Source organism: Poromitra crassiceps (assembly GCF_964638095.1).
Source record: "Poromitra crassiceps genome assembly, chromosome: 2".
Classification (NCBI taxonomy): domain Eukaryota; kingdom Metazoa; phylum Chordata; class Actinopteri; order Beryciformes; family Melamphaidae; genus Poromitra; species Poromitra crassiceps.
Window position 1 is genome coordinate 47,971,054 of NC_139624.1, and position 27,405 is coordinate 47,998,458.

At 46.4% G+C, this 27,405-nt stretch overlaps 1 pseudogene across 1 annotated transcript; it reads right to left on the reverse strand.

The window, feature by feature from the left end:
* Positions 1 to 1,550: 1,550 nt before the first annotated feature.
* Positions 1,551 to 2,809, reverse strand: LOC310799755 (zinc-binding protein A33-like; annotated as a pseudogene). Its single transcript has one exon. The product of its transcript is annotated as a zinc-binding protein A33-like (transcript).
* Between the last annotated feature and the right edge of the window lie 24,596 nt (positions 2,810 to 27,405).

The following is a 27,405-nucleotide window of genomic DNA, read 5'->3' on the forward strand; positions in this document are numbered from 1 at the left end:
GACTCGGGGGTCCGCCCCCTCCTCAATGTTCCTCCCTCCGGCCGCCTCGCTCACCTATTCGACCTCTGTGTTTCCGTACCTCTGGGCTCTCGTGCCAGCACGCCAACCTCCCTCGCTGCTCTACGGCTCTGACTCGATGTTGCTCTAGTGTGGTTGTGGCCCTATGCTACATTTAGGAGGTTATGGGAGATAATGACATCATCGATGATATAGGCCTATGATATCACTATAGTAGGGACCTGGTCACCAGGCCGAGCCCTCAATAACTGTATGACATCATCAGTGACCAGGCCACTTTCTTTCGTGGCCACGCCATCAAAATGAACGATTCCCACACCAGCTGCAACAGCACCGCCACGCGTAAATTCAGCTCGAACATGCTGGCCGCTCAAATTGGACGTGCTGTTTTGCTCCGCGCTGGTTACAACTTCAGAATCAGAATCAGCTTTATTTGCCAAGTATGTAGACATACGTTGCTCTCAATGTACTTACAAAGGAAAAAGAAACGGTATAGCATACAAGCTCAAATGAACAAACAAGGACAGCGATCAAAGGTAGCCTATATAAAACAAGTTAACTGCCTAAGTATATGTAAACCACACTGGATTGTAAACAAGGCTATAAGTCAGATATTGCACCGTTGTTTATCGCTCTGGAACAGTAATTTAACAGTTATTGAGTTATTGAGACACAGCTTTAGGATAGTTATTATTACAGTTATTGCAGTTAACACGTTCCACCTTAGAGTAGTGTGTGTGTGTGTGTGTGTGTGTGTGTGCGCGTGTGCGTGCGTGTGTGTCGGGGCTCGGGGGGGGGGGGGGGGGGTTATATGCAAGAGGTAGGTGCAACAGGTAAAGTGATTAAAGTGTACAGCAAAGTGTTCGAATGGAGTGATCAAGTGACTGGTTGAAATGTTCATCAGAGTGATGGATGGCCTGTGGGAAGAAACTGTTCTTATGTCTGGTTGTTTTGGTGTACGGTAATCTATACCTCCTACCAGAGTGGAGGAGTTCGAGCAGGTCATATCCAGGGTGAGATGGGTCTTTGATGAGCCCATTTTTTGACTAGAGGTGTACAAGTCCTGGATGGAGGGAAGGTTGGCACAGATGATTTTTTTTGCAGTCCTGACTGTCCGTTGCAGTCTGTGCATGTTCTTTTTGGTGGCAGACCCAAACCAGACAGTGATGGAGGACGGACAGGATGATGGTGGTGTAGAACTGGATCAGCAGCTCCTGAGGCAGTTTGTAATTCCTGAGCTGGCGTAGAAAGTACATCCCCTGCTGTGCCTCTTTAATGATTGTGACTCCATTGGACTCCCACTTTAGGTCCTGAGAGATTGTGGATCCCAGGAACTTGTAGGTTTCCACTGTAGACACAGTGCTGCCGAGTATGTTGAGGAGGGGTAGTGCTGGGGGACTCCTCCTGAAGTCCACTATCATCTCTACAGCTGTACAACTTGTACTAACTTCCTGCCTGGCTTCACACAGTCACTCATGGCTTACGCAACAAATAGATCAGACACTGAAACTGTCGCTGCGGGTCTGTACGGTCTAATTTATTAACAAGGGCGCCGAAAGGAAACTGGCTGCGCTTCCAGGCGAGATGATCAGAGGGGTGAAGTTTTTACCACCAGAATTCAGAGCAGTACTGAAGTATGGGTAGAGTTTCTCAGTGAAGGTGCAGCCAGTAAAGGAGCAGATAGGAGCTGCAGCATTTACATCATAAAAGGAGACCAGACCCTCCTCATAATCCACAAACACCCCCACCTTCTGTGGCTTCCTTTTCAGAGAGAGCCAGACATCATGGTTAGCAGCAGCTTTGTACTTACTTCCATTCCTCAAATATATAGACCAGAAGCCATCCTGTGGGCTCAGTGAGTATCCATTCCTGTTGATAGACCCTCTGGCCACTCCTAAATCCCACAAGTCTTCCCTTTAACATGAACCTCATAGTAAAACCTTCCTGAAGAGAAGCTCTGCTTTCCTAACACACTGAGACATTCAGAAAACCTCTCTGGGTTGTCTGGGAAATTCTTCTTCTTTACTTTACCATGATGTACTTGTTTCCCATCATCAGACAGGATGAGAAAGGGATGTGCTGGATCAGGATCCAGAGTCACATCCACTGCATACTGCTGGACCCTCTTCAGCTCAGACTCAAGCAGCTTGTCCATCAATTTCCTGAGAGTCTCCTCCAGCTGAACCAGAGCTCTCCTTACAGTCCCCTCATATGATGTGCAATGGACCCTGACCTCTGTCCAGTCCTTGGTGTGTGGAGGAGTGTTCAGGGATGGGAAGCTTTGGAGGAGGTGGAGGTAGTCTTCAGTGTGTGAGAGCTGCTCCACCTCAGCTGTTCTCTTTATCAGCTCAGATATTTCCTGTTCCAGCTCTTTGATGAAGCCTTCAGCCTGTTCCTCTGTTGTTTTCTGCTTCTCTTCGATCATCTGAATGAGCTCAGATTGGCCTCTCTCTACAGACTGCATCAGAGCAGTGAACACACGCACACTGTCTGCTATCCCTTGGTCTGCATCTTCCTTGTTGAGCTCTACTGAGTATTTGATCTCCTGAATCTTCATTTGTCTCTCTTGGATCATCTGCTGGATTTCAGCCTCAAATTCATCCTTCTTTCTGCCACATTCTTCTTTCAGAGGAACAATTTGATGCGACTTGTGGTCTAAGACAGTGCAGATCAGACACATACACATCTGGTCAGTCTTGCAGAACAGCTCCAGTGGTTTATCATGCTCTTCACACATCCTGCCTTCCAGGCTCTCCACAGGATCGATCAACTCGTGTTTTTTCAGGCCCATCATTCTCTGATGAGGCTCCAGGTGAGTCTCACAGTAGGAGGCCAGACAGACCAGGCAGGACTTCAGGGCCTTCAGTTTGGGCGCAGTGCAGACATCACAGGGAACTTCTCCTGATTTGGCACATGGTTGGTCTGGGCAGCTGCTGGCTTTCATCTGAGCTGACTTTCTGAACTGAGCAGCCATCTCAGATATTAAAGTATTGACATGCAGATCAGGTCTTCTGTCGAAAAGTTTATTACACATGGGACACTGGCATGGGACATTAACATCCCAGTGCTGAGTGATACAGTTTTTGCAGAAGTTGTGTCCACATGGTGTGGAGACTGGATCAGTGAACACATCCAGACAGATGGAGCACAGACACTGCTCTTCAGATAGGAGACAGCTGGCAGCAGACATATCAGACAGACCTAACGTGAAAATGTGAGATAACAACTAGCAACCTCAGCAGTGAGGATTTAAGACATCACTGATGACATCACAATTCAGTCTATGACATCACTGATGATGATGTCACAAATTTTGACATCAGTGAGTATGACATCATCAGCAAATTTTTTTTACATCACTGATGATGTTACAGACAGACAGACATACATGCATGCATGACATCACTGATGATGTCTTGGGCCCAATCTCGTTTTTGAGTTGCCCTTGCTTTGCCCCTTGCCCTTCAAAACATAGCCACAAGGGGTAGGGGTTGAAATCATTTATCTAGGAAATTGGACACCACTCATTACATCATCATTTTCCATCCCTTATAACATTATTAACATTGCGGGGATTCTGCTGTGTCCGATGTCCAGAAAAAATATTTGATCAAATGTGTTCGTCACGTTTCAGTTACAAACATATTGCATAGTATGGAGTATGGAGTGCTGGCTGGCCTTCTGCGTCTGGGAAGTAGAAGATCCCATCACTGGTGACATCATCACTAATTACATCACTCACTGATGACATAACTAACAATTGCTCGAGTGGCAAGCTCTGCAGTGGACTTTAATTACATAATCAGAAACAAGTGCGAATCGCGCGTCCTGGTGGCTCACCTGGTAGCATGCGTACGACGGAGGCTCGGTCCTTCGCACGGCCGACGCGGGTTTGAATCCGACCCGAGGTTCTTTGCCGCCTGTCATCCCCTCTCGCTCCCCACCGTTCCTGTCTGCCTACTGTCCTATCTGAATAAAGGCAAAAATGCCCAAAACATAATCTTAAAAAAAAGGGAAAAGATAAACAAGGGCAAATTCGCAATAGCTGTGACCAGGTATGCAAATTTCCAAAATGCACTTTTTGTGTGGTGTCATCATCCACTCCATTGTGAAATTTGCCCCCCCTTCCCCCCACGGCCCCAATCTCCTACTGAAGTCGGAGTGTGACATCATCCTCTCCATTGTGATGTCAGTCAGAGTGTGACCAGTGTTAATTTTGACAGCACATTTCTATTTAGTCTTAATCATAGTCTTTTGACTAAAATGCCATTTAGTTTTACTCTAGTTTCTGTTGACTAAATCTACGGTAGATATAGCTGACTAAAATCTAACGGGCTTAAAAGTTAAGATAAGCTGTAAAAGATAAGATAAGGACAAGACATAAGTTGTGTCATTCTGCAAACTCACATTGATGATTATAATTCTTCCAGACTGTGCAAGAGGAGATTTTGAATGCTACTGTAGCACTTCCTTACCCCTAGTGATTACACAGGGTAGTGCTCCTGAGTCCTTTGGTGTATAATACCATACACTAATCCCTTTAGGTTGTTTTTTATTTATCCTCTTTGCGTTACCCCTTAATTTATCCCCGAACATGGACCATCTGGATCTCAGTAAGTACCCTTTAAAATATTATCCTTTAAAATATTAATTAACTATGTAGTACTATTATCCAATTATCTATGACTATTCATGAAACCCCTATGTCTAATGGCTAATGGCAAATAAATGCTAACAATATCCCCTTTTCCTTCCTTTGCAGCAACCAATCCCAGGTAAGTAACCCTTAACCCCAGAAATGATGTCACAAACCAGGTAAGTATATAAAAAATAAACTCTACTTTACTGGAAAATGATTAGCAGTAAATAACACATGTCCAAGAAATAAATGAAATCAAATACAGTGTTGCCTCTTCTTTCAGACATACCATACAGCAATAAATCACATCATGGAAATAAAACAATAAACAAACAGTAGGCTATGCAGTTAGTCCAAACTCAAAATGTGCAAATCCACCTTTAAACACTCAATATAAGGCCTTGGTGTACACCTACTAACCCCCCTACGTTGCAGTACTGTACGACGCTCGGGTACGTAGTGGCTTGAATGCCCCTTCACTCCGTGGAGCAGTGAATAAACAGTACCTGTTACCGTGGCGATTGAAGAGTGTCCCGTGCGGTCCGCCAGCAGACAACACCTGGTGATTGGCGGGTGAGATTGGATAGGAGCGAGGCGAAGCAGGTCCGTTGTCGCTCTCCTCAAGGACGTCAGCGGCAGGCAGTTGAGCAGGCAGTTGAGCAGGCAGGCTCGTTGACTTCCCCCGACGACGGCTTGACTCTGCGCTCCTTGCCGGGCACAGACCGAAGTCAGTAATTAATTAACGTCGGTAACCGCGGCACTCACAATGTCTGGCAATGCCAGTTAACACGACGCTCCACTACACCTCGCTGATGCAGCAGCTTGACTGTCCTACCGTGTTAACTAGCCGTAAAACACGGGAAACTGGGCAGTCGTCCTCTCCAACTTGGCTCAAACACAGTCCAAATAGCCCGGCCGTTTTCCTCGCGGCTTCCCGGTCCGTCTTTGCTTGACTCCCGCAGCACACGACACAAACGCCGGCTAACTATGACTTGTTCAGCTAGCTCACTCGTGGAAAACCCGATCCTGCATACAACACAGATCCTCTCTCCTCCACGTCCAAACGCCTTCTCCCTCTCTGCTCCTGCACCGGTCCTCTGCTCCGCCCCTCGCTCCAGCCTCTCCACCAATCACTATCCTCCATTCTTGCTGCAGTGCCTCAGTACCTCCCACTGCGGCAAAATCCCACCAATCATGGCCTGAGTATTATGGGATGTCGGATTATTATGGGATGCCATGAGAAACAAGAAGTCCGTATCCCCTCCCACAATGCATTGCAATCCCCACACTTTTAAAGTGACAGTGGTCAGAAACACAGGTGAAAAGAAACACAGGTGAATGTTAAGCTTGCACAATCAAACATTAATAAATAAAATAGCTTATTAAACAGCTTTTGCCATAACAAAATATAAAACTATAACTAAACCCGTTATTTTAACCCAGGGTTACACTACCATGAAAACCGAGCTGACACACTGCAGTGAATGTGATTTTAATGCCTCAGACTCTCACAGTCACAGTACCAGATAATATCTGAATTACTCAGATTTCTTATACAGCTTTCACATGACTGGGAGAAGCTTGTGACCAAGAGGTCCAAACTCCAGACTGGATAGGAAAGATGGGTGGGGGGATTTATTTATTTATTGTCCTTTCTAACCAGGCAAAAGTTGCCTGAGCATAAAGGGTCAGGAGATGATTCATGGGATGGGAATGGGGGGATCTACAATGTCATCACTGATGACATCACTCACTGATGACATCACTGATGACATCACAGTTGCTCGAGTGACAACACTCAGAAGGCTGACTGGCATCTTGGGGGGAAGGCCGTTGACCAGCAGGATTCGAAGCGGGATCCGTCGAGCAGCGAGGGAGGTTGGCGCGCTGGCACGAGGGCCGAGAGGTCCAGGAACACGACGGTTGATGAGGAGAGCGAGGTGGCCGGAGGGAGGAACATTGAGGGCGGACCCTGAGTCTGGAATTTGTGTAATATTCTGTGAGAGGCAGCAATGTGCCGCAAGGCATCCAGTCTGCCGGAAAGCCATTAGAAGAAGAAGACTCACAACCCTGAGGACAGAGTCGAGAGGAAGAACAGAATGTAGGGAAACAGTGGATGGATAAATCCAGAAGGAGCTGGCAATTCAACATAAAGTATGCCAACTTGTCATAAAACACCACAGAATAAGAAGAAGAACCCTGAAGACAAATGACGTCATCATTGGCTGGCAGCCAAGTGCCTGGCAATGACGGATGATGTCATTAATGATGTCATTAGTCACCCACATGCTGCCTGGCATATAGCGAATTCACGCTTGTTATTGCTTGAGGCCTACAGTACGTCCCAGGTGTTGTTCGTCAACTTTTCCTGGACAAATAAAGATAAAGTAGTGTAATCAAACACTGGCAGGATATCAGGACACAATGGATTATCTAATGTGAAGATAAATCAGATAAATCACTGCTGATTTATGTACTAGCTGATAATCCACTGATTATCTGATGGCACTTAAAGGACAAAGGACCAGAACAGAGCTGTGTCATTCTCAGATCAGGCTAAAGTTTTCATATAGTAGGATGAAGCTCTGCTGAAGTGTTGTTATGATACGTCTAGACTAGAGGCAGGAGGTCACAGTCATTACGTCAGTCTGAGAGGACTTCCTTAATATTTACAATATCATCTTTTCCCACTTATCCAGCTTCACTGATAGTACAATTTAGTACACATATTATTGAGGTAGGATGGGATGGCAGGTTTCGTGCTGGGGGGAGCTCTAGGTATTGAATGACATTGCACATCCGGGGTGAAAGGTTGCCTCTCCATATAATGTATATCGTCAAGCAAATATGTACGACTGAGGGAAGCGGACGCACCTGAGAGGGATTTAACACATACGCCTCGGAAAGAACGCAGCCCTGACGGCATTGTTAGTGGATGCTATTTGGTGGCTAAATAACAGATGCTAGCTAATGTTGGAAGCAAGCCACATCAGAGACTGATACACATTGACAACTTTTGATTTCATAACAAGATACGAGATCTTCAACACGTGAGGTCTCCAGACCATATTTCAAGCTGAAGGCCACTCATGCATAATCCGATCATCCCCTGACGACAGTCAAGTCCTAGCATAATGTGGTCAGTCAAAGTCCTAGTATGACGTCTGCTATGACGTCAAATATGACGTCAGTTAATCCTCATATATATAGCAAGGGTTCTACGTCACCTCTCTCTCTCTGGCCGATCATAGCAGCAGTAGCTTCACGGCAGTCCATCTCCCTCGAAGCGTTGTTTTGCACCAGATCTGCAGACCGAATCAGCACCCACAAGCCTTCTCTACCCGTGGAAGACGTTGGCGAAGCGACCGGACCACAGGCTGCCAGCATAGCCCTGACGAGAAGGCCCAGCGCGCGTTCCCGTGGCACGGGGCGCGCCACTGCGACGGCCCTAGGAGAGCAGAAGACGAAGCGCCGCGCCGTGGACGCCCAAGAACGCGTGCGAGCGTGCCGGAGGGAGAGGCCGCTCGGCGCGGACGTGCGAGAGGCCGCGGGCGAAGACCAGTAGAGGCAGCTGCCCCGAGAGCCGGGAGCCGCTGGGGAAATGCAGGCCGCGGGGCCGCCGCGAGACGCCACGTACTTCCTGGTCGCACTGGCCGCCGGGCAGATTCACGTTGATTGACGGGAACCGGCTTGGAGAAGCGCTGAAGCTGGAGTGCCGTAGCATCTCGGGCACTCTGGGCAGACCGAAAGGTCCATGGGGCGAACGGTTCATTCTGGCGGCAACAGCTGAAATGTAGTGCAATTTGCTTTCCCTTCCAAATCCAGCGACGTAAAATAATCCATTCACGAAAAGAATAAGCACTCCCAGGAATACATGGACGATAAAAGTTTAACGTTACATGCAGTTAAGCAGAAAGTCGCACTCGGCAGTAAAACTCGCATCCATGTAACGTTAATCCATCGGGTGTCCTGTTCTTTCTGTCACGAAGACTATAATCCACCAGATCACATGACGTTTTGTCATCAAGTCTTTAATCCACCGTCACACTTCAGGACATCCTCTTAATCCAAAACAGAGTGTGAAAAGTAGTTATCTCTCTCCTTGTTGTTGTGTTTGTGAAACGGAGGTTTACGGTAACCAGAGACCTTTTATTGTAAAGATGCGACAGCACACAGCCAATCCGCCATTTTGGAGACTAAGCTTCTGCCCCAGCAAGGAGCCGTATTTCAGGCCAAAATGGCCGCAGCGCTGTTTTCAAAAAGGCACTATATACTCTTGCCTTCTCATTCTCAATTATCCTTGCTGTTACACGCAGCTGAGTTTGTTTATTTTCTACCTCTGGGTCACCAGTGACCCCATGTGACTGATGGTGACTGATAAATTAAATTAGGAAGCTTCTGTGATGATGACAATGATAATTTCTTAACTTTAGCCGATCTGAGGGGGTTTATTTGAACAACAATCTTAAAAAAAAAAAAAAAAAAAAAAAAACTCCACTATCACCCCCCCTTCCTGGAGCCCGACGACACCTTCATAATACCAGACTCGCTGTTAGTCGTCTTGGACATGGACGAGGGGACGTTAGGTTTCATAGTGGACGGACATGACCTAGGGGTGGCGTTCGGAGGACTTAAGGGCAGGAAGGTGTACCCCGCAGTGAGCGCCGTGTGGGGACACTGCGAAATACGAATCCGGTACATAAACGGACTCGATCCGGATCCCCTCCCTCTGATGGACCTGTGCAGGCGCTCTGTGCGGGCGGCTCTAGGAAGGGACCGCCTGAGCGGAATCCACGGACTGCCCCTGCCCGCCTCTCTCAAGAGCTACCTGCTCTACCAAGGACGGGGTTGACGACCACAGCACACCGAGCATACCCCGGAGGACCAGTCACCCGTGGATGCGAAAGGACCCATGAGGAAAGTATCAGTACTTCAGCATTTAAACGGGCAATCTACCAGTCCAGTAAAATCAGACGTATTCTCATCTCTTTAATACTCCGTCTGCCCGCAACGGCCCGCCCCACCAAACAGAAATACTGTCTTACATTGCTCTGAAAACACCACATGTACCGTAGGTGTCCCTCGTGCGTTGACTATATAAAGCGAAGCTGACTGACAAGTTATTTGGCCTGTGATCTGACTATTCTATCCAGTGGGCATCTCAGCCTGCCTATTTCCGACGCCTAAGCGGAAATCGCTTTCTGGCAAATGGCCAGCGGGAGTCACAATAATAATAATAATAATAATAATAATAATAATAATAACAATAATAATAATAACCACGCAAGGGGCCATTCTAACACCCCTGGCCCATGGAGCTTGTCTGAGCATCAGCTAGAATGAGCGTTACTGCATAACTTTCGGACCGAAGCCAGACGGCCCAGGGAATGCTGACGTCTTTCCGTGTTAAGCTACCCGGTCTTAATACACCACTTCCTGTTCTTAACGAATTTCAAAGTAAAATGCCTCTGGCATTTCTTCAGAAGCAGAATCAGAATGACTTTAATTCTCAGCCTGCCTATTTCCGATGCCTAAGCGGAAATCGCTTTCTGGCAAATGGCCAGCGGGAGTCACAATAATAATAATAATAATAATAATAATAACAACAATAATAATAATAACCACGCAAGGGGCCATTCTAACACCCCTGGCCCATGGAGCTCGTCTGAGCATCAGCTAGAATGAGTGTTACTGCATAACCTTCGGACCGAAGACAGACGGCCCAGGGAATGCTGACGTCTTTCCGTGTTAAGCTACCCGGTCTTAATACACCACTTCCTGTTCTTAACGAATTTCAAAGTAAAATGCCTCTGGCATTTCTTCAGAAGCAGAATCAGAATGACTTTAATGATCCCCGAGGGGAATTTGGGACAGGTTACAGTAGCTCGCTCACAGAACACACATAGCTTAAAATAAAATAAACAGTAGTAAATGCAATGCAAATGCAATATTAAGCAATAAAAAAAAAAAAAAAAAAAAAAACACAACATAGCATAGAATAACTAGTAAATGCGCTAGAAGCAAAAATAAGCGGAATGTCTAAGTAGCAAAATACAAAATACGTCAGGTAAGTATACATTCCGTGTCAATTATCATTATTGCACCCTGGACTATATTAAGTCGGCTTGCCCTATACGCTACACGTGGCTCAGCCAGGCACAGTTAACCTATCGGCTGGCTCAGTCTCAGGGAGACTGAGCGTCTCCGAGGTGCTCTTTTAAGAGAGGCATTAAATAGACCAATGGCCACAGGCAGGAATGATTTCCTGTGCCTCTCCGTACTGCATCTAGGTGGAATCAGTCTCTCACTGAACGTACTCCTGTGTTCGACTAGCACGCCGTGGAGTGGGTGCGAGTCATCGTTCATGATGGAGCGTAGCCTGGACAACGTTCTCTTCTCTGACACCGCAGTCAGAGAGCCCAGATCCAGCCCCACAATGTCCCTGGCCTTACGGATCAGTTGTTGAGTCGTCGGCATCCGCTGCCCTCAGCCTGCTGCCCCAGCACACAATAGCATACAGGAAGGCACTAGCCCCCCTTCTGCCCCTTCTCGTCCATGGCTCACTACGTCAAGCTCAGGCCTCGGACCGGCCCCTCGGCTCCCCTGTTCCTCATCGCACCCTGTCACCACATGACAAGACCCTGGTTCACCCTGCACCTCAAGCAGACGCTCCAGCAATGCAACCTCCCGACGAAGAACTACTCCAGCCACTCCTTCAGGATCGGAGCGGCCACCTCGGCCGCCGAGCAAGGAGTGTCCTCCGCCTCCCTCCAGCAAATGGGCCGCTGGTCCTCATCGGCTTTCTCCAGCTACATCCGTTCCTCACCGCACCTTGTCACCACATGACAAGATCCTGGTTCATCCTGCACCTCAAGCAGACGCTCCAGCAATGCAACCTCCCGACAAAGAACTACTCCAGCCACTCCTTCAGGATCGGAGCGGCCACCTCGGCCGCCGAGCAAGGAGTGTCCTCCGCTTCCCTCCAGCAAATGGGCCGCTGGTCCTCATCGGCATTCTCCAGCTACATCCGCCCGGAGCAGGCGGCCATACTGGCGGCCCAAAGAACCCTCCTCCCTTAAATCGGTGAGCATGGCAACAAACAGTGTCCCGGACTTCCGTGCCGAAAAATGTCTCGTTGGTGGTGGCCCCCCGAAAGCATGGCGCCCAGTAAGGCGCAGTAAATTCCCCGGTTCATTTTTGGGGGGGGATAGAGAGAAAGAGAGAGTCGGAGAAAGTCAGGGTAGTTGCGCCAAGGCAGCCAAGTAGGCCAAGCCGGGAAGCGCCAAGCTAAACTTTAATGTACCAAGATCGAAGGCCCGACCGAGTTGGGAGCGCCAGCCGCAAATAGCTGTAAGTCGCTAAAAAGGTCGAAGGCCGGAAAAGTACAATCGCGAAGCGCCAAGGCGGCCAGGTAGGCCAAGCTGGGAAGCGCTATCGCGAGGTGCCCGACCGAGTTGGGAGCGCCAGCCGCAAATAGCTGTAAGTCGCTAAAAAGGTCGAAGGCAGGAAAAGCATGTACCAAGGCCCGACCGAGTTGGGAGCGCCAGCCGCAAATAGCTGTAAGTCGCTAAAAAGGTCGAAGGCCGGAAAAGTACAATCGCGAAGCGCCAAGGCGGCCAGGTAGGCCAAGCTGGGAAGCGCTGTCGCGAGGTGCCCGACCGAGTTGGGAGCGCCAGCCGCAAATAGCTGTAAGTCGCTAAAAAGGTCGAAGGCAGGAAAAGCATGTACCAAGAACGAAGGCCCGACCAAGTTGGGAGCGCCAGCCGCAAATAGCTGTAAGTCGCTAAAAAGGTCGAAGGCCGGAAAAGTACAATCGCGAAGCGCCAAGGCGGCCAGGTAGGCCAAGCTGGGAAGCGCTATCGCGAGGTGCCCGACCGAGTTGGGAGCGCCAGCCGCAAATAGCTGTAAGTCGCTAAAAAGGTCGAAGGCCGGAAAAGTACAATCGCGAAGCGCCAAGGCGGCCAGGTAGGCCAAGCTGGGAAGCGCTGTCGCGAGGTGCCCGACCGAGTTGGGAGCGCCAGCCGCAAATAGCTGTAAGTCGCTAAAAAGGTCGAAGGCAGGAAAAGCATGTACCAAGAACGAAGGCCCGACCAAGTTGGGAGCGCCAGCCGCAAATAGCTGTAAGTCGCTAAAAAGGTCGAAGGCCGGAAAAGTACAATCGCGAAGCGCCAAGGCGGCCAGGTAGGCCAAGCTGGGAAGCGCTATCGCGAGGTGCCCGACCGAGTTGGGAGCGCCAGCCGCAAATAGCTGTAAGTCGCTAAAAAGGTCGAAGGGAAAAGTACAATCAACTACTGGTGCCTGCAGATCTCAATTAACCACCGGTAATCAGATCTTCCTTTTGGGGGATCTCCTAGCCTATGCAGGTGCCCTTCTCTTGCCTCAAGAGCAGCGCCACTGGCCAATGGAGTCAAGCGCCAAAGTATTTGCCATGCATGCCGATTGCTAAATAAAGTTTGTCTAATCCTACCAACTGGCCTCTCATGATTGAAGTGAGGTCTCCAGACCATATTTCAAGCTGAAGGCCACTCATGCATAATCCGATCATCCCCTGACGACAGTCAAGTCCTAGCATAACGTGGTCAGTCAAAGTCCTAGTATGACGTCTGCTATGACGTCAAATATGACGTCAGTTAATCCTCATATATATAGCAAGGGTTCTACGTCACCTCTCTCTCTCTGGCCGATCATAGCAGCAGTAGCTTCACGGCAGTCCATCTCCCTCGAAGCCGTCCTCCGAAGCGTTGTTTTGCCCCACCAACTCCCCAGTCCGCCACCAACGAGTCTTGACTCCTGATCCCCCACGGGGGGGGGGGATCTCCTGCCTATGCAGGTGCCCTCCTCTTGCCTCAAGAGCAGCGCCACTGGCCAATGGAGTCAAGCGCGCCTATGCAGGTGCCCTCCTCTTGCCTCAAGAGCAGCGCCACTGGCCAATGGAGTCAAGCGCCCATGAGTGGCCTTCAGCTTGAAATATGGTCTGGAGACCTCACTTCAATCATGAGAGGCCAGTTGGTAGGATTAGACAAACTTTATTTAGCAATCGGCGTGCATGGCAAGTACTTTGGCGCTTGACTCCATTGGCCAGTGGCGCTGCTCTTGAGGCAAGAGGAGGGCACCTGCATGGGCTAGGAGATCCCCCAATCCCCCAGCCTATGCAGGTGCCCTCCTCTTGCCTCAAGAGCAGCGCCACTGGCCAATGGAGTCAAGCGCCAAAGTATTTGCCATGCATGCCGATTGCTAAATAAAGTTTGTCTAATCCTACCAACTGGCCTCTCATGATTGAAGCACCATCATCACCGTTTGGGCAATGGATTTTCCCAAACACCTATAAACTTGCAAATCAGCACAGCGAAGTGGCGGCTGGCCAAGTCTAAATTCTGGACCCAACCAGAGAGGGTATCGTGCCCATGTGCTGTGCCAGACCTTGGGTTCCGCCAGAGCCGACAGCGGGAGAAGTTTGAACTGTGAGTAACCTTTACCCCCCTAGACAAATAGATAATTCACAAACACAAGCGAGTGAGGCATAATATTCACGTTGAATGCAAGACGTGAGGGAAATAATTTAATTACATAGTAGCTATAACTGTATGCTAGGCTGAGTAGCGGTCTCCATAACAGTTCTAATATTTTGAGCCAGGTTTACCTTCGAGTTTCATAACGATTGGAGGTCTACGTTAGGCCGTTTTCGTAGCAAGTGTCCTTGAGCAAAACACTGAATCCCTAGCGCTATACTTTCCTTTTTTGATTTTGTTCAGTAGGTGACCCTGAGCTTTAACCCACCTGGAGGGGGGAGTGGATTACTAGATATGCAGCAGGAATAATCACTATAACCTTTCACCTTGAGGCAGCAAAGTGTATCCCAGCACCTGTCATCTTGATGAGCCTTAAACATCCCCAGAACATCACTGAGAAGCAACCACACAGGGTCTCTCACACACACACACACACACACACACACACACACACACACACACAGACTGATAAGTTAACATAGCCTATAGTTGTTCTTGTTTATTGTTATTTTTATGTAGCCTACATGTTGCAGCTTTGAAGTCAGAAGGAAACTGCTTTCTCATTTCATACCTCCCCCAAGGACGTAGGACTGCACTCCTTACATTAAAGTATTATAGCTGGACTACACTTGTTACATTGAAGTTAGCTGCTACTTTACTTCTACCAGAACTTTCTACTCCATTCGATTACTCTTGTTAACTATATCGCGCACCGCTTGGACTGTAAATTCATATTTAATGCCTATTTAACTTTGACTGTAAGTGTAAATTGATATGTAATGCCTACTTAATACCACCTATTTGTGTTTATATTGTATATATTGGACTGCAGTTGCAATGTTGTGATTTGTCTTTTAGATATTTTCCTATTTTTACCTATACTTACCCTGAGACAAATTCCTCATTATGTAATCTTGCATATTGAGACAATAAAAATGATTCTGATTTTTGGTGCCGTTTGTCTGTCAGCAGGATTACGGAAAGACTACTGGACCGATTTTCATGTAACATAGTGGAAAGGTGTAGCATGGGCCAAGGAAGACGCCATTTTTTTGGAGCAGATATGATCTGACTCACAAAATCTGCATAAGACTCGACTATTGCCGTTGGTGGAAGTCTGCACTCCCCAGTGCCCTTCTAGTTGCCGTTTTCTTTCAAGATTCAAGATTCAAGATTTTTATTGTCACTCCGTAGTACAAGTATCACGTGTGAAATTATTGTGCTGTAGACTCAGTTTACAACATAGTGCAAAATAACAGGGCATATAGGTGCAGGAAAACAAGAGAAACAACAAGCAATAAGGCAGTAAAGTGATAAGACAAGTCAAAGACAGTGACATATTCACTGCATATAGGTGCAAATGGCATGGACATACTTTAAACATACTTAAACATAATTAACATTCTGTTTGCACAGGTGCAAATAGCATATACCTAATTAAACATACAATTAAACATTAGACATACGTAATGGTAGCAGCTACAGTACAGTACAGTACAGCTACTACACTATGGCCCCTATTCTCCCACAGGCCTTCGGCGCTAAAACGGGCCTTAAACGCAAAAAAACATGCCTTGCGCCTGCCTCGGGAAGATATCAACATGGCTTTACGCTGCCAAATGCGCTTTAGGCCGAATGGGCGTGGCGCAGTCCCAGAATGGCCGAGACTAGGCGTGTCGGCGCTAAATACCGGCCTACTGATATCTTCCGACCTGGCGTAAATTTAGCGCTTTGCGCTTTTGAAAAGCAGGCCTATTCAGTGCGCCGGTTGCGCGGAGCACTCCTCTGGCTCCCCTCTGTCACCCTTCTCTGTGTCACTCCCTCTCTCTTGCTCATATCAGTCTGACAGGCACAATACGACTCTCTCTCTCTGACTCCCTCGCTCAGACAGACACAACACGTCCCATAGAAAAAAATAAGTTGTAAGTTCACTGCAATGTGAATGTCCCAGCATGCATTGTGCTTCTCCATTTCGCTACTAAATAGCAACCAAATGAGCCGAAAACCTATATTAAGCAGGCCCGGTTCTACGGGGGTGCAAAAGCATGCATTGCACCCTTATTTTAATTGTCTGCATGCTCAGTTGAAAAGTAAAAAAAAAAAAAAATTTTTTTAATAAATGCTACAGCTGCACACTTACTGTTTAAACTTGAATGATAGTTGTTGTTTTTCTTTGTTCTTTGATGTGATTTTATGTCTTTTTGGCACCTATATGTAACCTTTTAAGGTTGAGATAATTGTATTATCATTATATGGTCCAAATATTTCAGTAAAGCACTTGAAACACTTGAAATATTCTTACTTGGGTGGTATCATTCTACTTGAAATGATGGTCAAATGCATTATTTTTAGTAAAATAACATGTCAAATTTTTCGGGCGGCCGGCCTTCGGCCGGCCACCCGAGTGGGCCCGGCCTTTGGCCGGGCATCTGCACCCCTTCCTATCTAGGATGCACCCCTAGTCATCTTGTTCTGGAACCGGCCCTGTATTAAGGGAGGATCTAAATAATGTGTAATGGTAACACAACCTCCAATTGTAGAACATTTCAATATTGGACCAAATAAAACATCGAAATGAAAACACCACCCTATGTGAAACATACAGTATATGTCCTCCTGGGCCTATATATACCCCTTGTCGATTTAACGTGATTTAGATAAGTGACAGCGGAACGCGTTCGCGCGCTTCTACTGTCATCTGCTATACTGTGATGTCCGCTCCAATAACTTGGCCCTACTTCACATTTAGTTTTACAATAAAAACACATGTATGCAATGACTTTACATAATGTAGGCTATATTTATGTGCATCATCCTTCCTGCAGCAGGCGAGAGAAAATTATATCTTTCTGGACAAACTTTCACCAATCTAATAGGCTATATTTTTCTAGCTGATGCATTTAGAACATTCTTTTCACTTTGATCTTGCTATAGTGTAGGGTATTTACATGCTTGCAGTATTTAAACTGCAGTTAGATTGGTTTGAGAAGCATAATAATATGGAATAATAGCCTATATATGGAGATAGACAGACTGGATGAAGGGAGGGGGGGGCGGCAGAGCGCTTGGCTTTGTCTGGTTTTACCGGATTTGTCCAGGAATTGGAGCTTAAAAGGCAAGCGTGTGTCTCTTTACTGCAATTCTCCAATGAGCGGACTATGCATAATTTTACGCTTAAAAGGCGTGGTTATAATGGTTGAGGCTGAGTGTAGCGCCGATACCAAGATAGCAAGTGCGCTGGTCCACGCCCACTGATTTGCGCAGCGCCAGGCGCTCTGCCTAGAAACAGCGCTGATGCAACGATAGGGGCCTATTTGTGTATGTTAAGGAGTCTCGTGGCCTGCGGGAAGAAACTGTCCCTCTAGCGATTTGTGCGTGCTTTTGGGACCCTGTATCTCCTCCTTGAGGGTAACAGGGAGAACAGGCTGTTGTGGAGGTGGTTTGTGTCTTTGATGATCTTCAGGGACCTCCTGAGGCACCGCTGGTTGTACAGTTCCTGCAGTTCTGGCAGCTCACATCCTGTTACATCCTGTTACGCGCGCCTCACTCTTCTTAGCGCCCTGCAGTCCATGGTGGTACAGTTCCCGTACCAGGTGGTGAAGCAGCCAGTCAGCAGGCTTTCAATGGTGCCTCTGTAGCAGTCCCTGAGGATTTTTGGCCTTAGCCCAAATTTCTTCAGGCGCCTGAGTCCGTGTAGTCGCTGTTTGCTGTTTCCAGGTTGAAACCGGTTGAAACAGCAAATCCACTGCAGTGCCCCCTTGTTGTTGATGCTCGTGTTACTTTGAAAGTTGTGAAAAGAACAATTATTGTGAAATGGGTGTACGTTATGATAATGAAGATGAAAAACAAAATTACACTTTAAATGTCATTGTGACCTGAACACTTTTTAAACTTGTGTATCTCTTTGTGCATTTGTAACCCAAATGAATGTGAGTCCTCGTGAGTCCCGAGTGGTAACGAGTAGGTTGGTTAAACTCACTCCCCCAGTACAAAGCCACGTTAATCAGCTCTGCCAAAGGAGCTAGCTCTCTTGGTGCAGTGGTTAGCATGTCCGTCCCTTAAGCCGAAGGTCGGCAGTTCGAATCCACCCCTGAGCAAGCCCTTAACATGGGTTGCTGCAAGTACCACCTAAACAACGCCGTTACACATTACTCTGCAATTTTGCCTTGCTTTTTGTCATGGTTTTACTTGCTTCCGTTTTCTGCTGTCTTTTTATATATTCTATACATTACGGTAATATATGAAGCACATTGAACTGCATCCATGCTATACAAATAAATAATTGGTTTATTGGCTGAACACTTAGCATAGATACTACATAGAGAGGGAGAACCATTGGTCTGCCAACTAGGATGCTTTGCAAAAAACACACTTCTGAAGCACGCTTGGAGGCCGTTTCCCAGGAGTTAGATGATGACCGGTGCAGATCAGAGGAGTAAGGGCCTATTTGTCCGCTCTTCCTGGTGACAGGCAATTAGAATGTGTCGGGTGTTTGGCGGGGCATCACACGTACAGCTGTGCTTCTTCATCTCTGCCACAGAATAATAGTCGGTGTCCTCCCCCTGCTGTCTCCGTCCGGCTCCGGTGCCAAAATGAGATTGATAGCGGCCTAAATAAAGACAGATCGACCGGCGCTTCGCTCCAAGAGCACTGAGCAGTGTGAGCACCCACTACAGGCTGAGTCATCTGTCCTCAGCGACACGGCCATCGATCTCTCCTCATCCCTACAGTACAGTTACTGTCAGTGCAACAGCTAGAGGTCGCAGTGTCACATCCAGGCCAACCATCTGCTTGTGAGTTTTGGAGGAATGACTCCGAAATTAGTGCTAAAGAGGAGTCCTCCCATTCGAGGACAGAACATGGCGCAGGTCATGTGGGGTCAGTGAGTTAGGAGTCTTCAACAGGGAACCATTCAAACTATGTCCAGTCTCCATCTCCATCGGCCCGAGAGGAATGTCACCGCAGGGTGTCAGGAATTTGCCTGTTTACCCAATGAGAACACAGAGCCCTGTTGGCCCAATGAGAACACAGAGCCCTGTTGACCCAATGAGAACACAGAGCCCGCTTTCCTCCGGCCAGGCTGTCGCTCGTCTGCAGCCTCGACTCAGAAGAGCGCACGGGCGTGCAAGCTGACTAATTACAACAGGATCTCACGTTCACGTTTCTTACAGTCGATTCTTAGCCATTCCCACATCAGCAACACTGGGAGGGATTCAGTTAGTTAAAACTACTTTAGTGTGTCATTTTCAGAATCAGAATCAGAATCAGAATTCTTTTATTTGCCAAGGTATTTTTTTCACATACTAGGAATTTGTCTTGGTGTGGTTGGTGCTCATTAACAGTGATAAGAACAAATATACAAGGCATAAACAAATAAAATATAAAGGGTCTAAAGAGATTCTAAAATATAACAGGGATTCAGATTTGAACAGATATAGATAGTATTAACAGATATAAACAGTATAAACAGAGTTGTAAAGATATTGCGTGAGTGGAAACATACCAAACTTATAAAATAGTATAAAAGGATACAGATATTAACAGATATAGATACTATTAACAGATATAAACAGTATTAAAATTATAACAGACTTGTCAGCTACAGTAGGTGAGGTAGCTTAAGTTTGCTGTTTACAAATGATGTACAGTACAGGGTCAGGGTGCATCAGAGGTAGCAAAAGTAAGTGAGCTTGTGTTGACATGGTTTGCAGATAAGTGACAGTCAGAGTAATAAAATATGTACAGTGATAAGGTGCATGATACAGCAGCAGTAGTAACACAATATGTACAGTGGAAAGGTGCCCAATAGTAGCAGCAGAGTAATGAGCTTTAGTATTGCACATGGGGTTGTATTGACAGAGAAGCATGTTGTGCATTTAGCGGGATTTGAGGGACAGTGAGGTGTCAGACTATGTGTGTGTGTGTGTGTGTGTGTGTGTGTGTGTGTGTGAGTGAGTGAGTGAGTGAGTCAGTTGGGGGGGGCTTTTGTTGGTGGGCTCCCCTATGAATGTGTGGCAGACACACACAGATTGGTTGAAAAACACTTGCAATTCACAGAGAACACGTGAGAGTGATGTGTTTTCCAACCAATCAGATTGAGCTGGAGCGGAGCACACCCTTAAGGTCCTTGCACACAGAGTCCGAATTGTTCGCTGCGTTTTTTTAATCCGTCATCCGGGAAAAAAACGTCACGCACAGATACCTTGCCCACTGAGTCCGATGCGTTAATTATACAATATTCGTTGCGAAGATTCGCAACGAAAAGAAAACTACCGCGATCCTATTGATCCACAACTGGCAGTGTGTCTGATGGGCTCTCTGTCTCTCTCCTCCCCCCCCCCCCCCCCCCTTCCCCATACACACACACACACACACACACACACACACACACACACACACCGCGTCCCGCATTCCAAGCTGGTCTGCAATCACCCGGCACATTCTGTCTTTTAATTCCGAATCTCTGTATTCCTGCTTTGTCATAAAATGCTTTGTGCTGGGAGACGAACTGAATTAACTTCTCAGATGCCATTTTTCATTGTGAATAGCAACACTACGGCAGCTCTGGGTGGTCAAACACCTGTCAAAACGATTTCATGGATGCGGAAAAACGCAGAAAATCGAACCTCGTCCGAAAACTTAAATGACGGACGTAATTGTCGGACTCGGTGTGTCAATGATGATTGACACAAATGAGGTCGTATTTTTATTTTTTTCGTGCGTCAATTTCGGACGAAAAAACGGACTCTATGTGCAAGGACCTTTAGCCTGGTGAAACCAGGTGAAATCTAATTGGTTGTTGGTTGGATAGATTGCTGACATTGATTGACATTGTATTGTCCACTGGTCTCTCACGCTGAATCAAGTAGGAAGTGAAATCCACTCCCTGTGATGACCTGACAGGAATGATTTACGACATTTACTGAGACAGTAGCAGCATATTATATTTCCCCCTTATTTTTATTTACTTTTTTATCAATCAGTAAGTGTTCACAAGCCAGACAGTCGTTGCATTGGATTACGACCCAAAACGAGCCTTGCGCTGCGGTGCGCGATACTGGGCTTTTTGCAATGTCAGAAAACTGGAATATTTGCAACTTCTCGGCTGCAGCGGTTCCACTACAGACAGAATGGATATGCAAGTAAGTCAATTGATTTCAAGTTATCCGGGCCTTCTATTAAATTCGGCGTGGAAATGGTTCACCGAGCAGCGCTATTTTTGTCGTATTGAAGTTTCATCCTGTAATTTTTTATAATAAAACCCGCAACCTTAAATTCCCACATTTTTTAACTGAATTTGGCCTGTAAATCGATGGCTGACAGCGAGCTCATTTTTAAAGCTTGAGTGGTGATCTTTATACCATAAAGTAGAAGAAATAAGGAATCGATTGGGACGAAGCATGTCAACCTAGCATGTCGGGAAGGGGGGGTAAATAACGCTCCAAAGTTGATGAATTGGAATGTAACTAAACGAGTATGTTGATAGTGCAGGGGAAGACACACTCTCGTTCCAGATGCAATAAAGTGAAATTTAACGCTATTTGACAACAGTTTCGGCCATAGACTTTGTCAAGTATCATACAAACAGTGCAAGACAGCCATTATAAAGACAGGTGGGCTGATTGAATGGACAACACCTGTCTTGTGAAAGCACACCTGAGTGTGATTACAATGACATCATAGGATCAGTCATGCAGTAATAGGCTACATTTTCGGTACTGGCGCAGATTAATCAAAACATTGATGTCACAGGTAGGCTGTATACCATAATATATCATGAATCTATGTGAATAAATAGATTTATATAAATAGTAATCACAGCCTAATGCATAGAGATAAATCCTGAAACCTTCTCGCAACAGTTCTAGCCTAAGCCAGTGGTTTTCAAAGTGGGGTCCCCAGCAAAAAGGGGGGATAATCTATTTTCACTATAATTCCATGCCATCCATAAGTAACACAATCTAAGATAGTGTAGAAGTGAGTAACTAGGCTAATTATAACCATAACAGCACAAATAATTGACAAAAATCTCGAAATAAATATACAGTATTTACTCTGAGAAATGAAATAATGAGAAAAGGAACAATTATTGATGGTTAAAACTGAAAATGACATCACAACAGTCTAATCCTAATGCTAATTTAAAATGAGATTTGGGCGTTTTGGGCAAAAGAGAAAAAAAAAACGCCCAAAAAATTTTCGGCGGCAACCCCTGTTTCCAATCTCACCAGCCGCCACTGGTGCAAACATTGACTATTCAATTTGCCAAAAGAAAGAACAATAACTGCAGATGTCTGACTGAGGATGAAGTGCAGGTAGGCCATTTTGCACGTTAAATGTAACTGATTGGATTAACTGATGTTACGCTAACGTTAGCAACATTTGCGAGTTAGCTTGGCAGCAGCAATCCACAACTAGCTAGCAGCCGCCCCGGCCTCTGGGCGGGCGCCGCCCATTTCGGGGGCCCCTCTCCTGGCCGCGGACACCCAGGGCAGCCACCGCCCACGCGAGGGGCTCTTGGCGTGGGCGGTGGCTGTGCTGAGTGCCCGTGGCCGGGAGGGGGGCTCCCGGCATGGGCGGCGCCCGCCCGGAGGTTGGAGTGCTACGTCTGATGATTGATGATTAATGTTAACGTTAACAGCGATTAATTACTAACACATATCATTGTTCGTTTCTTCAGGGAACTGATGACACGATATGACACGCACCCTGGACGGCTAACGTCATGGAGATGCAACGCTCTCTAGCCTCTATGATCATGGCAATAGCATCAGCCAAATGCTTTGATACAATATAATGATTTAACGCTACTATTTAGCATTAAGGACTGGTGAATTTGATCATATCTGTCAGTGGAATGGTAGATGTTTACGCATGACTGGAGAATCTTATCTGCTTACTTTTGTGATAATAAACTAAACGGAGAAAAGACGGCCGTGTGGTGTTGTTGTTACTTGTTACATAATCTGCTGGTCTTGAGGCATGATTGGATAAAATGATAAGATTATGTAAATTCATAAAGATGTTGATGTCAGATGAATCTGCGAAAGGGAGCTGCCTGGAGGCCAGAGGACGTCAAGGTACCAAGGTATGCACAGAGAAGAGGAAAAACACCCTTAGGTTAGTACAGTAAGTACACCATGCATGCAGCATGTATTTGGATATAATCTCAAACTTTACGAATGGTTCCTTGTTTATTTATTCCTAGTATTGGCTCCCATGCCGTTTGTTTACCCCCTATCAAAAGTGCAAGTGCAAAATCTTAAGCTATGTTCTATCGATAAACCAATTTCTCGAGTAACAGCTCCAAAATATCAGACATAAAGGACTACAATATGCTTGTGAGAGCTATATTCACACTTCACAGTATAATTTATGCAAGCGTCATACGGGGGAAAATATCAGATAAACCGATTGTTATATCCTGAGATCTTTAATCTCGCCTGTATAACATAATATGTCACTCGGACACCAACGTGAGTTAACGTGGTTTATTAAACAGCAGCCAACATTCCAATCATGCCAGTCATAGCAGAATACAATGTGTTCAGCTACGGTAACAGTAAAGGGACAATACATCACACTGATCTTTGCAGTTCTGTGTTGATTAGCTAATATTTCAGTGGCATTTTGATTAACGTTATGATTTATTTCTATTTGGAACAAAAATGATGGTTTAACAGATTACATGTTTACTGGGCAGTGGTGAGAAGGGCTTTGTGTTTGTGTGACTCTGGCGTGAATGGCTAACGGCTAGCCATTCACTAGCCTTACAGCTAGCTGATGGCTGCTAAGTTCTCCCAGCCTAGCAACGGTCTGAAGGCTATCTCCCCAAATTCTACAACAATGTCTTGTTTACTAACGTTCATAGTTGAACGTTACAGCAATACAGTTACGGTTTCGTACTCACTGTAAGATTAAGTGTTTAACGTTTATGTTAGCTTAGTGTTTTGAATAGAATGTTTGATCAGCCCACTGGAGCTAGCCTCGGTAGCCGCCGCCATGTTGAATAGTGAAAGAACTACAACCCACAGGCGCTTCTCGGTGGTGTCACACCCGGTCTCGCCTAAAGCCCGCCCGTAGCTCACGCTGATTGGGTCGCCTGGGCGCGGGCCGGTTTAAACTCCAATCTTGAGCCGAGGTCAGACGGAGGTGGGATTGTGAATTTGTGGAACAATGCCGGCCCCATCTGGCGGAGTCAGGCTACCAAAAATCCACTCCTGCACCAGCAACACTTTGTCAGGCCATGAGATCAACTTTAAACTTGGTTTGTCAGGCCATGAGATAAACTTTAAACTATGGTTTTTCTTTTGTCAGGCCATGATGAGATCAACTTTAAAGTCGAGGTGAACCCGTTCGTCATGTGCATCTGAGTCCGTTTCAGACTGAAAACAAATTGAGAGGCGGACCATATACGGTGTCGATGATTTGATTTGACAATTCTGTCGACTGGCTTTGGCATCGGCCAATCCTGGCGTGTTCCACCCCCAAATCGGGTGGGATTCAGCGTGTTGTCGTGCTACGCGAGTGGGATCCGCGGAGTACCAGGCAGCCACCGGCTTTGTGCGGAGCGTGCGGACAATCCGATACATGGGTGCTGCCCGCCCGCCTGGAATCTCCGAGAGATGACCCCTGACAACCAGGGAGGCTGTCAGGCTCGGAGGCGCGCGCCATTATCGTTATAAATGTAAATAATATTCCTGGAATGCGTGTTTTAACGAGCCAGTTACATTTCTTTGCATTCTTAGACATTACCGTTTGATTTAGTTTGCATAATTGTACGGTGGCGCAGTCGGTAGCGCTGTCGCCTCACAGCTAGAAGGTCCTGAGTTCGATTCTCGCCTGGGACGCTGTGGGCACTGGAGTTGTGTCCCCCCCATATCTTCAGTGCCTACTGCCCAGGTGGGTTATCTCGTCGAAAGGGCCTTTCTGTGTGGAGTTTGCATGTTCTCCCCGTGCTCCCCAGGGGGTTCCTCCGTACATAACCCCCCACTAAAAACATGCAGAAGATCGTCATCCGACCAGGGACGACAACATCCGAAGTTGGTCCCCGAGCGCTGGAAAGAAAAAGCGACCACTGCTCCTGGCCTGCCCCCCAGAGGAAAGGACAAGCCAGGATGGGTCAAATGCAGAGGACAAATTTCACCGGCCACCGTCAGCATGAGTGTGTTTGTGGCCGCATGCACTTGGTTTGTCTCGGGCAGTGGTGGCCCAACGGTTAGAGAAGCGAGCTTGTGACCGGAAGGTCGTCGGTTCAATCCCCGGGACCGGCAGGATAAATCTGGGTGGGGAAAGTGAAAAGGCAGCGCTTGCCCCTCCCTCATTACCACCACTGAGGTGCCCTTGAGCAAGGCCCTTAACCCCAACTGCTCCAGTGGAGCTGATCAGTGGCCAGCAGATCAGACTGTGGTTGTACTGGTCAGCTTCCAGGTATGAATGTGTGTGTGAATGTGAACAGGGCACTCCTGAAAAAGAGAGCATTGCTCTCAGTGAGACTCCCCCTGTATAAATAAAGGTAAAAAAAAAAAAAAAAAAATGTGTTGGTGTGTGACTGTGTGACAATAAAAGATGGGCTTGCCCGTCACTAAGTGTGTTTTAACTAATTGCTCAAGTTAGTAGTTAGTTTATGGGCTAGAAACTCTGCCAGATGACAGGCACTAGGCGCCATTTTCCCCTTCATTTGGAAGAGAAAATTATCTTGAAATGAAGATTTGATGGACAGCTGCATGTCGTGAAAGGATTGGTTGAAATAGGGTAGAAATTTGATAGTACTAGGTGACGTCAGCAAACTGTAAATTACTGTTATCAATGAAATCTTGAAAAATGAACTTTTGAAAAACGAAATAAATAATATTTTTGTGATTTTTTTGGCATACATTATTAAATAGGTGCACTGCATACCCAGGTATTTGAACTAAAAGAAAAGAAAAGCCATTTTTGGGTTCAGCTCGACTTTAAACTTGGTTTGTCAGGCCATGAGATAAACTCTAAACTTGGTTTGTCAGGCCATGAGATCAACTTTAAACTTGGTTTTTCTTTTGTCAGGCCATGATCAACTTTTAACTGGGTTTCATCGCCACAAAGTTGCAGTTTTCTGGTTTTGGTTACTTTGGTCACCTTACTTTGGTTTGGTTACATAAGGGACACGGTTTCCTCATCATGGCTCACAACATGCTTGAGCTAGGGTGACCAGATCCCAGCAAATCAGATTCAGATTCAGATTCAGATTCAGATTCAGATTCAGATTAATTTATTAAGGACTGCACAACAAGTCGGCAGAATTTGCTTTCGGTACAGCAATTGTTAAGCACATGAATATTGTGTCAGCATGAGACATTACAGTACATAGACAGACATATGGCAACATAAATACAGAACATTCAACATATACATTGCTGGAGAGGTATGCAGTGAGATTTCAGAGGTGAGTGGAGTTCAGAAACCTGATGGCAGTGGGGAAAAAACTGTTTTTGAATCGTGTTGTTTTGGTGGAAATTGATCTGTAGCGCCGTCCAGAGGGCAACAGTTGGAACAGGTGATTGGCTGGGTGAGATGGGTCAGAAACTATTTTTTGTGCTCGTGTGATTGTCCGTTTATGGTAGAGAGTGTCTAGTGATGGGAGTGGGGTACCTATAATTTTTGAAGCTTTTTTTATTATTCGTTGGAATTTGTTGCGTGAGTTACTGTCCAGGTTGCCGTACCAGATGGTTCTGGATGAGGTGAGGATGCTTTCTAGTATGGCTGTATAGAATTGGAGGAGCAGATTGGATTTTACTTTGAATTTTTTGAGCTGCCGGAGGTGAAAAAGTCTTTGATTGGCCTTTTTGATTATGTGACCGGTGTTATTGTCCCATTTGAGTGTGTTGCTGATGTGGGTGCCCAGGAATGTAGGATAAAGAGTATGTTTGTGTGCTGAGTAGGGCTGCAACTAATGATTATTTTAGACTAATCAATTAATCGTTTGGTCTATAAAATTTCACCAAATTGTGAAAATGGCGACCATTTTTCCTACAAAGCCCAAGATGACATCTTGAAATGTCTTCTTTTATCTTTTTTTTTCCTAATATTTTTTCCCAGATTTTTTTATCCCATTTTTATACCCCATTAGTGCTAATTTTAATTTATTTATTTATCCTGGTTGCTGCTCCACCCTCTGCCGATCAGGGGAGAGCCGAAACTGGCTCCATGCTTCCTCTGAGACATGGGCAGTTAGCCAGCCGCTTCTTTTCACCTGACAGG